General features: G+C 47.2%; 1 protein-coding gene across 2 annotated transcripts in view; it reads right to left on the reverse strand.

The window, feature by feature from the left end:
• CYSTM1 (cysteine rich transmembrane module containing 1) overlaps nt 1-6858 on the reverse strand; it is a 33045-nt gene extending 26187 nt beyond the window's left edge. Inside the window, exon 1 of one of the 2 annotated variants that reach the window (XM_081917949.1) lies at nt 6706-6858. The gene's annotated coding sequence lies outside the window, so the exon portion shown is untranslated. Of the gene's footprint in view, nt 1-1193; nt 1336-6705 lie in introns of those variants that run through there. The other variant, XM_081917950.1, reaches the window with a different exon arrangement.
• Between the last annotated feature and the right edge of the window lie 9708 nt (nt 6859-16566).

Raw genomic sequence — 16566 nt, forward strand, 5'->3', positions numbered from 1 at the left:
TGGAAAGATGCTGCCACTTAATTCAGCAGCCACTGGATCCCAACATTGCCTGCCCCATTTAATTTGAACTGAAACTAAGTCACCCTGCTTTATACAACAGCGGGATTCAGGTATTGCCTCAACTAATAAACTAGTTTTGCCAGAGCAATACTTTATTATATTCAAACCATCCTTCACTGGTTAAGATCCTAGGCACTTTACCTTTAAAAAAACAAACCTAAAACCTGTGCGAAGAGATGCGTTTTAGGATGCTATTGAGAACTCAATAAGGAGAGCCTCCAAGAGGACATTCCACAGGCAGGTGACCACAGTGAGATTTCCCAGCTGGCAAGATCCACAGCTGTGCTCCATCTGTGCCATTTTCCCCATCCATCCACATTTCATCATTAGTTGGGGGTGGGGCTGAACTACAACTCCCATCACGCCTAGCTAGCAAGGCCAGAGCTCAGGGATGATGGGAGTTGTAGTCCAACAACATCTGGGGACCCATAGGTTGAGAAAGGCTGGAATGAAAATAAAAGTGGTGCCTCTAAACAGTGATAGGTCGTCTTTCCCACACCATTTGTTCTCAACGGCAAGCATTCCCCATTCCCATTAGAAAGTATGAATTTCTGCTGAGTTTTCCTCTTGAGCTTCCAAGGCGTGGTGTCCTGTTAGCTCCCTTTAACCACCTGCTAGTATTAGTGGAAAAGAGGGAGGCATCCAGGGCATGTTTAAACCCAAGCACATGCAGAGTGCCTTTCTCTTGGCATTTGGTAACTACAACACAAGGAATCCCAGATGCCTGTTATTATTCTGTAGGGAAGACAAGAGCACTGCTCTAACAGCAGAAAATTGGAGAGGCAGCCCCGTGAAAGGACAAAGTGGAAAGATAATCACAATCAATATAAAATTAAGTGTGAACTCCCCGCCCCCCAGTGCCCACACTGCTACCAGGCAGACTTATTTGAGTACTAGTCCCACCTACTAGGACTTGCTTCCAAGTAGCAATGCGTAAGGTCAGGCTGTGGGAGGGGAAGGAATGGGAATGAGGCAAGAGAGGAGAAGCACAAAATATGGGAAAGGAAGCAAGAGAGGTGTAAGAGAGCCAGAAACTAAACTGGGAGAAAAAGAGGAGGAATGGCTACAATGCTACACACACTGACGTGTTACTTCAGAGTCAATGTGCAACAGGAAAAGTCTTGAGGGCTTACCTAATACAAGGGGATGTCAGAGATAGGAGCAGCCGTCGCTGCTGCGATCTATGTGTTCAGGGAGGCAAGGAAGAGAATTGCTGCTACCCAGTCATGGGAGAACTAAAATCCTAGATTTGTCTAATGTTTTCTATAGGCGTTTCCTATCTCTATGGTGTGGGGGAGAGAAAGGAGTTGAAAAGAACTTGGGCAATGGAGACATGGAGCTGAAGAGGTCGCTTGAAAACAAGCCCCCCACCCCCAAGGAAAATGGGGGTCAGAGGAGAGAGAGGAAATTGACCTGTTCAGGCCTGTAAGAGTTTAAACAGAATATTCTGGAGGGAGGGAGGGATTTGAGTTGGGTGTGTCATAAGTTAAGGACTCCCCTACTGACACTATGGACAGCTGCGATTCCAAGATGACTCCCAGGGGCACAGTTACCCCATTCAGAACCAGCGAATCCCCCACACCTGCCTGTCTTGTCGGGATTCAACCTCAATCTGTTGACCACCATGCAACCCCCCAAAAAAGCATCCAGACACCCACATTGACTGCCTTCCTGGTTCTGATTTAAATGATAGGTAGAGCTGGGTATCATCTGCATATTGGTGAAAACCCAGCCTCCCTGATGATCTCTCCCAGCTGTTTCATATAGATGTTAAAAGGCATCTATATGAAGAGGGAGAGGATGGAGCCCTGAGGCACCCCACAAGTGAGCACCTAGGGGTCCAAGCACTCACCCCCCACTACTTTTTGGGCATGACGCAGGAGGATGGAGCGGAACCATTGCATAACAGTGTCCCCAACTCCCAGCCCTTCTAGACGGTCCAGAAAGATACCATGGTTGACGGTATCGAAAGTCGCTGAGAGATTCAGAAGAAGCAGGAAATAGCTTTCACCCCTATCCCTAACCCACCAGAGATCAGCCTGGTGTCTGCCAGATGTTTTGGAGTACCACTCCCACCAGTCTCAGCCAGCACGGCCAGTGGTAAGCAACGATGGGAGCGGAAGCCCAAAATGTCCTCAGTTACCTTGCTGGGGAAGCACTGGGGCTAGCCCTGGATGGCCACCTGCCTGCAGGCCTTTGACCACTGTGCAACCCTAATCCCCCTGTGGCATCCATTACACATCAACGGCTGTGAGGGAAAGTCAACTTGGTTGGGAAGCCAACCTCACAAAGGCTCTAAGGAGAAAAGAGGCAGTGAGTCTAACCCAGAGCTAAGGGGAAACCACAACACAGGGCTTCTCCAATTCACTGCCATTTATTACATGCATAGACCAGGGATGGGAACCTTCAGTGGATAGCTTAAGCATGGCTACTAGCCCGCTGGACCCACACCAGGCCATGCCCCTCACCAGACCTGCCTGAGTGCTTTTGCAGGGCTACAATAGGCCATTGCACTGTGATACTGCCTGCTTGCTTGCCTGCACAGAGAGGCAGATATCAATACCCAATGTAGCCCGCTGTACAACAGTAAGAGCAGCATCCATTGCTGAAGTCGCTTTCACATTAGATCTTCCCTAGCATCAGGAGGTCCCTGGAAGGTTATCCATGAAGGAATGTAGCCAACAACAGTTCCCAGTTGATGTCTGAATTTATGAACTATGGTTTGTTTAAACTCTGATTAGTAAGAATAATCCAGGATCTGAAACCTCAGCCTAGGCTTGGTTGAAACCACGCTTCACAACTAGGCCTGGGCGATGTATCAGTACTGTTCATTGGTATGAGGGCCAGACCGCAATGGCAGTTTCACCCAGCAGTACATTGCAAGTGCTGCCATTGCTACTGTCCTTCTGCCACCATTGCCCAGCACACCGAAGCAGAAACAAGCTGCAGCTGGGTGCTGGAGGCAGAGGGACTCAAGAGCAATGGTGATTTCACTTGCAATATACCACCGGGTGAAACTGACACCTCACTCTGGCCCTCCTACCAGCGAGGGAAGAACAAGCTACATCGGCTGGGCCGGGCAGGCAGCTCATTTAAATTCCTCTGTTGAGGGGTGCACAGCTGCCTGCCCCTCAATGGAGAAGTCTAACAGAGCCCCTCACCTCCAGCTCAAGTAAAGCAGAGATGGGGGGGGGGGCTCAGTTAGTCTTTCCCCCCATCTGTGCCAAGGGGTGGCGGCTGAGGCAAGCCCACATGCGCTTGTCTCATCCGCCACCACCTTGGCATGGGAGTGTGTTGGGCGGGCTACCTCTTTCTCTCTGCCTGCCCCGCCAAGCAAAGGTGGAGGCATCTTTGCAAACAGAGCCTGACGGACTCTGTGCTTGGCTACCACAGCCTGGCTGGCTCCCTCTGACCCCAACATCTTGTGGGAGGAAGAAGGTGTGCTGACCTCAGCTCCTGGCCAATACAGCTTGTTCCACTTTCTGTTTCAACACTGCAGTGTATTACTGCCAGATCACGATGTTGGGCTGGTGATACACATCGCAATGTTGAAAAGCTGACGTTGCCCAGCCCTATTCCCCACATTACCAGGTAATACCCCCAGCACTGCTGGACTAGACGGGCTGTGCCTCTGGACGGGTTCCACAAGGCCTATGGGATTCAGGTTACAGTAAGCAAGTTCTAAGTCATTTGTTCAAGCCCATTAGAGTCAAGAGTCACATATAACATTAGTGTTATATATTATGTTGAATAGGTGGCAGCATCATTCATTCCCTGCACACACATTAATATTTGAAGTCTTATGCCATGAAGACAGAACTATATCCATCATGAACACTCAGCCGTTTTCCTTTTTCAAGTCAGCCAAGATTCTTTTTCTTCTTACAGTATTTCCCAAGGCTTAACTTTCCAAACTCAAGTATCTTTTGCACTTTTCCAGGAAGCATTTCATATTGCCTCCATGCTGGGCCTCAATCTTTAGTTTTGTGCACAACAGGAAACTTCTTAGTCATTCAGAATTCTCCTGAAAATAAGATGACCTCACTTGCTTACAGTGGTAATCTGATCAGACTTCGGTTCTGTGTCATTTCAGCAGCTATCAACCTGCAGATAAGCATATTGCTAAGGAGATTCTGAAGAGTAAGCTGAAAGAGGACCCAAATAAAACTACGGAACCACCAAACCTTCTTCAGGCAGTTCAAAGGAAACATGGGCTGGGGCAGCCGTGCCAGGAGACCTTCCCACATTCAACAGGAAGGTTTGCAAAGGGGGATTCTAAATGAATTCAGTCTTCATGTACTGGCAAACCCCTTGCCTTATCAGTCTAAACACACCTAGCAGCCTCCCCCAGACCCTCCTATTCCAGGTGGGGTGGGAGGGGACTTTGAAGGCAGGTCTAGCACACTCCCTACCTCAATGCCCCTACACACTCCCCACCCCCACATGATGGTTGAATGCCCAACTAGGGCTCTAGCCATACTGCACTTATATTGCTTTCATACACTTTTGCTCCAATTCTGAAAGTCACCAGGGCACATTTTGGTGCCCAAGGTGGAAAAAACACCACATATCTCAATTGCACCAGCAGCCACTGCATAAATATCAAGTGAACACCTTTCATGGATAGTAGGTCTGCTTTATTTTGTTCCTGCTGTTTTATACTGTTTTATTTTATATATTGCTGAATTTACTATTTTTATCCATGGCCTTATTTCATATTCCATGTGGTTTTAAATGTGTTATTTAACTGCTGTAATTTGATTGTTTTATCTTACCAGACAGAAAGCAAAACGGCTAAAAAGCAAGACAGAAAGCAAAACGGCAATAAATGTTGGAAATAAGTAATGTCTCCTGCACAAACTTTTTGAAATGAACTGGAGAAACTGGAAGGAAGGGAAGAGGAAGCACTCTGCCCCTTCAGAAGGGGAAGGCTCACAGTGTGACAACTGTGGCATGTGATAATGCAACCCAGCAATGTGCATCTCGACTCAATTACAGTGGAAAAGTTTCAGTGCAGCTGCCTACAAAAACCTTTAACTGGGTTAAGAGAGGCAGGACTGGAGCACTCATAGATTACTCACACAATTACTGCAAATCATGGAAGCACCTAAAACACTCTATTTAACAAGTGAGCATCTTCCACATGGCCATGACGTATGCAGGGTATTGTTTTCCTTTGCATACAAGGTGAAAATTCAGGAAGTGAAACCTTACTCAGGAGTTAATGGGAAAGAAGGTGTCAGACAATCTTGATCAATCAGAAACTGTATGTGACGTCAAAGCTAATGTGAAACTGCCTACAGAGAGCCAGTGTGCTGCTGTGGTGAGAGTGCTGGCCTAGGGCCTGGGAGACCAGGCTCTGAATCCTCACTGGGTGACCACCTCTCAGCCTAACCTCCCGCACAGGGATAAAATGGGGTGAGGGAGAACTATGCACTTCAGCTCATCAGAAGAAAGGTGGGATATAAACAAAATAAAATGAATTTCAAGAGAATGTGGGGAGGAAAAATAAACAAACTACAGCCCAATACCAGAAAAGGAATGGAGATAGAGGAGCAAAGGCAAAATGGCCTTTAAGACAAGAACCTGCCTCTATTCTATGGGCTACATATTTGCAACAAGCTTCATACTTTCAGACAGGTCATATAATCATGATAATGAATCGGGATCAGCATGGACTGCCCTATGGTAGATTATAAGACATTCTTGAAATGTTAATTTGTTGCTACAAAAAAATCGCCCTACTGCTGCCAAGTTAGCAAGACATCAATTCATATGCTGCAGTCAGAGGTCTAGTTTGAAGAAAACTCTATGCATTTTTTCCAACCCAGAGACCTCAGGGCAACATATAGGTTTCCAAGTCCTCCTCTTCCTCTCAGCCCAAACTCCCATGCGAGGACTGAGAGGGCTTGACCAGGCCAAGATGACCCAGGGAGCTTCATAGCAGAGCTATAATGTGGGGACAGATTTTCTCCCCACCCGTCCCTTTAAAATACCCCAGCTTAAGGCGAGCACTGGCTAAGAGCTGCATGTCAGGGACCCACCTGCCAGCCTGCTTGGAGTAGCCTCGCCCCCCTTTGCCAGCGTCTCCTAAGCCCCTAAGGAACAAAGGCGGGGGCGGGCTAGGGTCGCCCGGCTGAGCCCAGGAGACCCAGGGGAGATGCACCTGCCGGGAAACGGGGCGCCCGGCTCGGTCAGGGGGCGGCGTCCGCCTCCCCGTCGCGGGCCTGCGCCAAGGCGCGCCCCCCAAACCCGCCCACCTTCCCGAAAAGGCGCCCGGAGCAGGGCTCGCCCGGCGCCCGCCAGCCCCGTCCAACCCTCGGCTTGGCGGAGCGCGGCTGCCCTCCAGGAGGCTCCGCCGCCGCCGCCCCCAGCGCCCGCCCGCCCGGGGAGCCCGAGGCAGTGGCGTAGCGTGGGGGTGCAGGGGGGGCCGGCCGCACCATCTGGGGGTTAGGGTTAGGGGGCGCAAATCCACGGGTTAGGGGGCGCAAATTACTTGCCTTGCCCCGGGTGCTGACAAGCCACGCTACGCCACTGGTCCGAGGGCCAGGGACGCCGAGGGTCTCCAAGAGCCGCGCCCCGAGCAGAGCAGCCAGCCAGCCGCGCCCGCGCGCGTCCCCCCGCGCCTCCCCGACGCCGCCATACCTGCCCCGCGCAAAGGCTCGTCCGCCGCCCGCTCTCCTCGCGGCCGCCTCCGGATGCTGCTGCTGCTGCTGCTGCTTCGCTCGACGGCAAGTGGGCGCGCGATGGGCAGCAGCGCCTCTAGAGCCGCAGAGTCTGTGCGCGCCGCCGCGAAGTCACCCGACCGCCCAGGAGGGCGGGGCTGCTGCTGCGTCACGCCAGGCGCGCGGCCGCCGCCGCGAGCACGCGCAGAAGAGCAACCCTGCGCGCGGACTGGTCGCTCTGGTCCTCGCTTTCGGAAGAAAAAGTTGCTCGCTCGCGCCGCGCCAGATTTGCCAATATTGCAAAGAAATACATCGGAAAGCAAAAGGAAGTGACTTCGAACAGTGCTTGATTTATAACTCAGAGCACAACAACTTTAGAACATGATCATGGGGCAGCCAGAAAGTAGAAAACAACGCAGCTACATCAGAACATGAATCACTCCCAAAATATAACTGTAATCGAGCCTCTTTGGTGTTATACAAACTCAGTGAAGCTTGTGAACTTTCTTTTGCGGGGTGATCTCATTGATATTAGGTTTAATTCGAGGCAAGCAAGCTCATTTTATCACCCATATGCGGCAGATAAAAATATTTTATACTATACTATACTATACCATCCTGAAATGTTTAACTGTTTCTTGGATTGTCCTTGAACCTTCCCACCACACTTGCCATCCTCTCCTGCCACACCCCTTGAGAACCACTGCATTATTGAGTTTGAAGGGGTCCCAAGGGTCATCTAGTCCAACTCCCTGGAATTCCGCCCCCCCCCCTCCAGTGCCCCAGTTTTCCAGGGACAGTCCCGGAATTCTAGAAACCATCCTGCTTTCTGATTTGATTCCTAGTTTTCCTTTTTCCTCACCTCCATGTCTTGGAGAACAATTAAAAGGGGTGTGGGCGCAAAAACAGAGTCCATTTAACCTGAAAATAAAATAACTGCACCAAATGAAGGAAACAGTCACCCTGGCATAGGACGTCCTTCCTATAATTTTGAAAGGAAAAGCTCACCAATCCATTTTAAATCCTTTAACTGCAATGCTTCAGCAGCCAGCCATTTCCTAAGAAACACAGGGAGCATTGATTCCTTTGTTGTAAATGGAGTCTTACACTGCAAGCCTTTACATGTCTACTCAGAAGTAAGTCTCACTGGATTCCATAACTGTGCAGCCTTACACTGCAATCCTGAGCATTTTTACTCAGAACTAAGTCCAACTGAGTTCAATAAGATTTACTCTCTGATATTTTATTGGTCCTTCTCACAGTTTCCATTCATTATCATCATCATCATCATCATCTCATCCTGCCTTTTTCCCTGACAGTGACTCAAGTCAGCTTACAGCTAAACTCTTATTTCATTCCATTTATTTGTTGAAGGTGTAATACATGATCCCTTCTCTTGAAAATTTTTTCCTTACAACAACCCTGTGAGGTAGGTGAAGTTGAGAGGTTGTCATTGGCTCAAGGTGATCAGTGTTGATGTGTATATGATGTCTATGTGTGCAGTGAGATCAAACGCAGAAGAAGCTCCCTGATGGAGAATAGGGTGTCCCTATTTTCATCAGAGAAATGTGGAGGGTAGGGCAATATAGGAATCAATGAGACATGCCACACTGGGTTCTTAGCATGCAGTGGGATCCTGGTGGCACCAGGTCCAGGTTGTGGGCTGACAACATGCTTTGGGGACCCTAGTCAGTAGAGTATGAGGCTCTTAATCTCAGGGGTGTGTGTGTTTGTGTGTGTGTGCACGTGCAAAAGTGGGCTGATCTCCTGCACAAAGTGTGTAGGAAGAGGGGATTTATGCAACTTTGAAAAGTGAACAAGCCTTGTCCTCTTCTACGTCCTGCCACCCAAGTTGGAGAGCTCCCAATCTCCGTGTCCTCAGTTAGCCCTGTAAAGCAGGGGGGGGCTGGACCCCATGGCACTGCCCAGCGGGAATGGGCAGAGGTGCTGCCTCTGCCTGCTTACTTTCTGGATGGCACAGCAGGGAGGACCCCACTCACTCCGCCAGCACTTGGGAGGGGGGCTGCAGGCTTGCTGTCACTTCCTCCTCTCCTTCCCCTGACCTGTGTTGCAGATATTAATATTGTGCAGTTTGAAATGACTGGAAGCATAGGAACTGACTCCTTTTGGAATAAATCATTGTCCGGACTCATGAAAATATTATCCAAACTTTTACTGATAGAACTCTTTAAAATAAAACAGAATACATCAAATGATATGTCTAAAATATCCATACAATATCTTGCGCTGTCCAGCATTAGGCTCAGCATCTTACAAAACATGAAATAATCCAAACAGCAAAGGTCTCTCTCCACAGACTGCTAGCTCTCCCTTAAGGATAGCTTCTTTTACATCTTCACTCCATTGAGTTTGGGAGACAAAGACTCAAAGGCAACTCCATTCAAAATGGAGATTTTGTAACCCAATACCTCTCGCATGATCTAAAGTTACAACACTCAGAGAACAACAACCAGTTAGTTAATCATTAACTTAGCAAGAGCTTCAAGTGCCCCATGGAAAAAACCCATGTTAAACCTCTGCAATATACCTTTAGCCGTTATTCATTTCTGTGTCAGTTAAAACCATTACACTTAAGACCCTGCCACTCTGGGTAGGGATTTGGTGAGAGGTGGCAGATGCGCAAAGGCTTCGGCTCACTTGCCCAGAGAGGTAAGGTGAGGGAGCAAGAGACTCCCAGTGGCATGGAGGGAGGGGCAAATGCTTCATACAGGCTGCCCTGCCTATCAGCCTGAAGCAGAGGACTAGGGGAGTGACTAGAGGGGACCAGCGATTTACGGGGTGTGGCGCAACCCACAAGGCAGGAGCCAGTTGAGGAGGGGGAGGCAGGGCAGTCTAAGGCAGAGAAAGGTGTGCAGGGGTGGAGTGATGGGAGGCACCAGCTGGGGAACCCGCAAGGGAAGAAGACTCAGAGCCAGAGGAGTGGTCAGAGAGAGAAGACTGGGGGGAGGAGGTGTCGGAAGCTGAAGATGTAACAAGGCTTAGTGACCAGGAATAACCTGCGGCAGAGAGCAGTTTAGGATCAGAGGCTGAGGCAGAGGCTGGAGAGGAGGGGGGCCTAAAGGCAGAAATGAGTCGGGCTGGTGAGGAAGCCAGGGGATCTCCCACTCCTGCTGTGACCAGCTGCCCTCCTGCTGGTCTCCCAGAACCTGTAGAGGAATGAAGAGGGCAGAGCAGAGACAGACAAGGCGCCAGGAATCTCAGATTGCGTGGGAAGGACCCAGGGGAAGGAGAAGACAGGGAGCTGTGGAAAGGCAGGGGACCTTCAGTCTCACAGCTGCCTCATTGGGGCAAGATCTCTTGGGAAGAGTTGCTGTGCTCACTAGGCCTGAGCTGGTTTGTTTCTTTGAATAAAGAGTAACTTCAATGACACCTTTTGAGTTATTCCTGCCCTGCTCCCGACTCCTGCCCTGCAGCAGGGTGTGGCGCAGGAAGAAAAGACCACTGTCTCTTAGAACCAGGAGGGTCTTGAAGAGGAAAGAGCAGTGGCAATTTCTGTGCAGCAGGAGTCTCAGGTTCTGGGCATGCAACCTGTCAGAGAAGGGTATATAAGCTGGAAGAGATTGCTGCAATTCCTTCATAGGGCCCAGACCTGTGGACAGCTGCCCAGAGGCTCAAAGCATGTGTGTGAGCACTGCAGAAACTGTTGTGTTTCTCTTCCTGATAATGAGTTAACTATCAGGCAGGTGCTTCTTCCTTACGGACCGTGACAACAGCAACACAAAGTTTGGATCATCCTGAATCTTGAAGGCTGGCTGTGTTTTCAGTTCTTGTATTGTTGTGGAATGTTTGGATTTGGTAGATTAAATGGGAGCTGAATCATATTTCTCCCCCATCATTGGACTGTTGATGTGTTTATTTCTGCAGCACAGATGGTTCGAGTAGCAAGCAAGTTTCCTCTAATCAAAGAGTGTTACAAAAAAGCTGCCAAAACATGAAAAAAGGTGCAGGAGGCAGCGTTTGGGTGGGTATTTAGGGCTCAAATCACAGGATTCTTTAGGACTACAACACTTGAGACGCTGTTTGATAACCTGTTCCTATCTTGGGTGTTGCAAACTTCTGCAAGCTGCACCTGCAGAAATTTCCTCTTCTGGATAACTATTGAAGGTACAGGATGTTGGCCCTCTTTTGCATCTTGTCACACAGCCAATGGCAGCAGGCAAATTCATAACTTCAAGACCACTGGGATATCTCAGTAGCTTCACCTCCATCTTGGCTGGATTAAAATTTAGCTTGTGTGCCCACTTCCAGGCACTACTTTTTGCAAAACAGGTAGAAATCAGCACTTGAGGTCTTTCCCCAACATTCATCCATTTATGTTTAAAATTATGCAATGCTATGTCATAAAAAATATCAAAGCAGTTTACAATAATTTATATACATAATAAAAACACACTACAAATTTAAAATGAGAGACCACCAACGAACTATTATGGAAAGATGCATTTTTAATTTCCTGCATGGAGCTGGCAGAATAAAAAAAGTTTTCAGCAGGTGTTGAAAAGTTCAAACAGAAGGCACCTGCTAAATCTCTATTGGCACAACATTCCACAAGACTGGGGTGATGACACAAAAGGCTCTATTTCGTGTTGATGTCAAATGAGCCTCACCAATTCAGAGGACAACCAGCAACACTCCTGCAGATGATCTCAGAGACTGAGCTGGGATATGAGAGTTTAGATCAGCCTTTCTCTGCCTTAAGTCCCTAGATGTTGATGGATTACAACTCCCAGGCTTCATTATATTATATTACAACATTGTTAGGCAGGACTATGCACTCTCCAAAAAGCGCTCCCATTTTTTCCTGCTTGGTTTCAGGTGGTTGTGGAGAGAGGAAATGGCCACAAGGTGGCAGTGCCCTCTCTAGTTCCACCTGCAAAGAAAAGAGAAGGCTGTATCACGGTATGTAAATCAATCGTAAATGGATGGCTTTTTAAACCAAAAGTGGAAGTTGCTGGGGGGGCCTCAGCCTGATTGCACTGTGCAATACAGTTTCTTAACTGGCAACAACCCTAAATAGAGTGGTAAAAAGATGCATCTCAGTTATCAGAAGTTATCAGAAGTTTGGAAAACATTGTCCTACATGCAGGCAGCAAATCTGTTGAGCAGGAATATTTGTGGACTCATAAGAAAGACAATGCAGTTATTGCTAGCCTGGATACTTAAAGTTCATGCCTCTTATTTCTTTTTATATTGCCACCACATTTTTCTATTCTTACACCATTGGGTCCTCAAAATCACTGTTTTTAGAAAAAAGAAAATTAAGCAGCAGTTCTTGGATTTCAGCTGCGATTAGGGAAACTCAGCTAACCTAGAAGAGTTGCTGTGTTTTTTCTGCTTCCTCCACATTGACTGCTTCTATTGCTCAGATGACAGCAGTTTGATCACTGGGTTCATCTGATGTTCTCAGCCTTGAAAATAGCCACTATAGCTCTGTCATGCCAGCAAAGTCCACCTTTGCTCTGAATTTTAAACAGGGTCTTCTTCCACAAGAGATGTGCACACTTTTAATGGATGAGGAAAATGAATTGCAATGTACACATTGCCATTGCTTTTTAGTCTATTTTTTCTTTTAAATTTAAACGTTTATCTATTTAATTTAAATAATCTCAAGATGATGGAGAATGCATCTGAAGGCTTGGGCATGGAAGCAGTACAGTTTCTTTTTACTTAGCCGGGGGATTGTCTCTATAATGCCCTCACATTCCCATCTATTCCAGGCCCCCCCTGCAAAAAAATCCTCAGTAGTGAAGACAATTGCCAGTTGCCTCCCTTTGGTTTTGCAGCAATATTTGAAAGCCACTAATGCGCCAGATAAATTTCTGAGCTTCCAGGTGGTGCTTATTTGCCCCTTGACACAAAAACCCCCAAACATACAACTTTTTCAACAGATTATTTTAAAAAAATCTATAGCACTTCTTCGCGGCCAAAAAAGTACTCAAATCAACAACTGCATCCCAAGCATCTCATTTACCTAAGTAGGAAGCAATTAGAATCCTAGAGTTGGGCTAAAGGCCAAGGTGTTCTCTGAAGGCAAACCGGGATGGGCTCCCCTTGCTCCCAACCACATTCTTGTGAGATGTTGCAATTATTTGTGGCAAAATATCCCTTCAATGGAGATGTTTGATGTTAGGAAACTATTTTGCATAATGGACTATAAAAACAAACAAGTAGAACAAATATAGTTTGGGTTGGCTATCAAAACGTATTGTAGAGAAAAAGGAAGGATTGTTACAAAGAGCAAACCATGCTACAAAAAATCCCTCTAAAATCTTAGTTTGCCTACGTGAGAGAGAGAAAAGTCAGCACTTGTATGATTGTCCAAGGAAACAAGTATCTCACTATTCAGATAACATTACAAGTTTGGAATACAAAATGTCAATGTTTGTAAGAAGGCTCCAAATTCTGAGACAGAAAAGAAATATCTGGAATGCATTCCATTCCGTTTTTTATACAGTGGCATCTTGCCCACCCTCTCTCCTCTCCCCCAGCTGCATGGAGAAGTGGTATCCAAAAGGAAATTATCACGACTGTCTGGTCATGGAGCATAAAATGAGGATCAAACTGTCTTCCTGTCACACAAATTCAGGTTCGGGGGGGGGAAGGTGAGGGAAAAGGGTGCCCATCCAGTTCTGCAGAACTGAAGTTATTTCCACTGAAAACAGTAATATTAACAAGTGGTTGGCACACATGGAAATCAACAGTTCCCAGGACAACCCAAACGAAAAAGTGAGTCTGAAAAATTCTGGAATAACAAAGCAGAAGTACAGTAGTGGAATAAGTTGGGGTTGGTGAATTTGCCATGTGATCCATACCATGAACAGCCAGGAAGCAGCAATACTGCAAAATAAGAAAAGGAAAAACAACCACTCCAAGCGATCCTTAATGTGGATTGGATCTTGGTCTCCTTCATGGATAGTTTCTGTTGAGAGAGAGAGATGGGAGAGTGTCCCTGTTGATCCTCCTCAACCTCTCAGCAGGTTTTGGTAAAATGGGACCATGATATCCTGTTGGACTGGCTCTGTGGATTGGGAGCAGGTGGGCCCGTGATACAAACTGAAGTAAAATTATATCATATATAAAGGTAAAGGGACCCCTGATGGTTAGGTCCAGTTGCAGACGACTCTGGGGTTGCGGCGCTCATCTCGCTTTATTGGCCGAGGGAGCCGGCGTACAGCATGACTAAGCCACTTCTGGCGAACCAGAGCAGCGCACATAAATGCCGTTTACCTTCCCGCCAGAGCGGTACCTATTTATCTACTTGCACTTTTGACGTGCTTTCGAACTGCTAGGTTGGCAGAAGCAGGGACCGAGCAACAGGAGCTCACCCTGTCGTGGGGATTCGAACCGTCAACCTTCTAATCGGCAAGCCCTAGGCTCAATGGTTTAGACCACAGCGCCACCCAGGTCTCTCTATATCGTATATAATGAATGATAATTTATGTAAATTAAATAATATCCTGTTAAAAAGCTAAATACTAGCCATCACTTTTCCAAATACCGTAATCCAAGTTTAGTCTGTCTTTGTATACATCATATAAATAACATGTGATGCACCAAACTGAATGTCACCCAAAGCTATAGCCTGTGAACTATCATTTGCCTGACAAGCCCTCTCCATTTTCACAGCCTCAGACAGGCAGAAAAAGCAAGTGCATGCCCTCCAACATTTATCCGATGAAAATAGGGACGTCCCATTCCATTTATACCCAACACATCTGACTGGGTTGCCCCAGCCACTCTGGGCAGCTTCCAACATATATAAAAACATTAAACATTAAAAAGCTTCCCTATACAGGATTGCCTTCAGATGGGTCGGTGGTCGGATAACTCCATACCGCCAGTATTTCTCCAATGAAAATAGGGACATCCAAGGAAAAGCAGGACATTCCAGGATCAAATCAGAAACTGGAACGGCTTCTCTAAATCAGGGACGTCCCTGGAAGATGGGGACACTGGGAGGGTCTGCAAGCGGGTTGTGTTGAGTGTGCTAGGCAAGAAGTTGTGCAAGCCTCCTTTATAATTTATTATGTTCAACATTTTTGCCTTTGCCCAGATTTTTAGCTACTTTTTGGCACGCAAACTGTGACACGGATGGGAGTGAGGAAGGAATGTATTTATTTCATAAAATTTATATGCTGCTTAACTGAAAAACAACAATCACCTTAAAGTGGTTTACAAAAAGATTAAAAAAATAACATTATCAGTAAAAAAAGAGTTAAAAACAGAAAAACTGCTTTCCAGAATTTCATTTTCCTTGGGCCAGAGGTAAAGTAACACTTTACTGTATGACAAAGCAAATGTTTTGCATTGTTAGTTCTGTACGTGTTATACTTTGAGACCTGTAGACAACGTTTGGCTGGTTAATTTTGATCCACGGAAGCCCCATCGGCAGACTGGAGTCAACTTCTTCCCCCATTCTGCTGATTGGTGGTGGTGGGGCCTTCAAAAAAACAGAGAGGGAGGTGGGTGCCTGGAAGAATAAGTGAGCCAGACACTGTAGGATCACCTGATTTTGTTTGCAACACTTGATGGAGAGAATTAAATCACATGGGTGGGGCTTCCATATGAACCATTACCCGTATTTTTCACTCCATAAGGCGCACCTGACCATAAGGCGCACCTACTTTTTTTTGGGGGGGGGGGAATAAAAAAAATGCGGCTCTTGGGGTGTTTTGCGGGAGGTGGGGGAAGTGAGAGAGCCAGGGATAGCCGCGTGAATCTTCCCCAGGGCAGCGAGATGAAGGCTCCCCGCTGCCCTGCGGAGGCTTCGCGGGCTACCCCAGAGCTGTTCAGGAGCTTGTCGGGGCTTCCCCCACCCCCAGCCCCAAAGAGCAGGTTGGGGAGCAGCGGAAAGGCTGTGCGCTGCCTTTCCGCTGCTCCCCGACCTGCTCCCCGAGCTTGTGGGGCTGGCGGTGGGGGAAGCCCGGCTTTCCCCCACCGCCAGCCCCAGGGACTACACATTTGCTCCATAAGACGAACTGAAATTTCCCCTTAGATTTTAAGAGGAAAAAAGTGTGTCTTATGGAGCGAAAAATACAGTATGTAAGAGGTTCAAGCATTTTTGGAGGGGAAAGAGTGTGGAGGTCAGTTCTGTGAGAGCCAGGGCTCACTCTCTGCCTTCTCTCCCCCACCTCGGTCATTCATAGTGAGCCTTTTTGCCTTAAGTGCAAGACAAAATCATTTTATGTGTTGCCGTACACTTTGCATTTTTGCCCCTTAGATTGCTATACACTTTCAGCAACCCCTCTTCCTTCATCTGATCATCCTTATTTCGTATGTTCAGGATCAGGGGCAGTTCATGTGTGTTCTCAGAATTGCTGAGGGAATCTTCCTGGTTGAATTATGGATTACTTCGGGTGTCAACCTCAACAGACGTTAAAGGGTAACTGGGAAGGTGAGTTTGACCTTGGTCCATGTTTTGTAGACACAGATGCCCATTCACAGTTTGTCTTCTTCAGCTGCTGGGATAGATGCTGCCAGAATGTTCCTTCTTCTTCTTCTTCTTCTTCTTCTTCTTCTTCTTCTTCTTCTTCTTCTTCTTCTTCTTGGCTCGGATGTGTAGCAACTCCTTTTGTATCTTATCACCAACTTTTGATTTCATTATTTTGGCCTGTTTACAGTAATATGACAAGTCTGGGTCACATTCCTTATCCTATTTGCTCCTTGGATTGGAACATTGCCCCCTTCTTGGGTGAGCCTCCCTCTCTAATCTTTAACCTGTTACAAGAAGAACAAACTGAAAACAACAAAGTCACTGGTTATTAGTCTGCATGCAGATACTGGAACAGACACTGGAAAAGTTTTGTTACAAAGTGGAGTG

The sequence above is a fragment of the Podarcis melisellensis genome (assembly GCF_964234715.1).
Source record: "Podarcis melisellensis genome assembly, chromosome: 7".
NCBI classification, from domain to species: Eukaryota; Metazoa; Chordata; class Lepidosauria; order Squamata; family Lacertidae; genus Podarcis; species Podarcis melisellensis.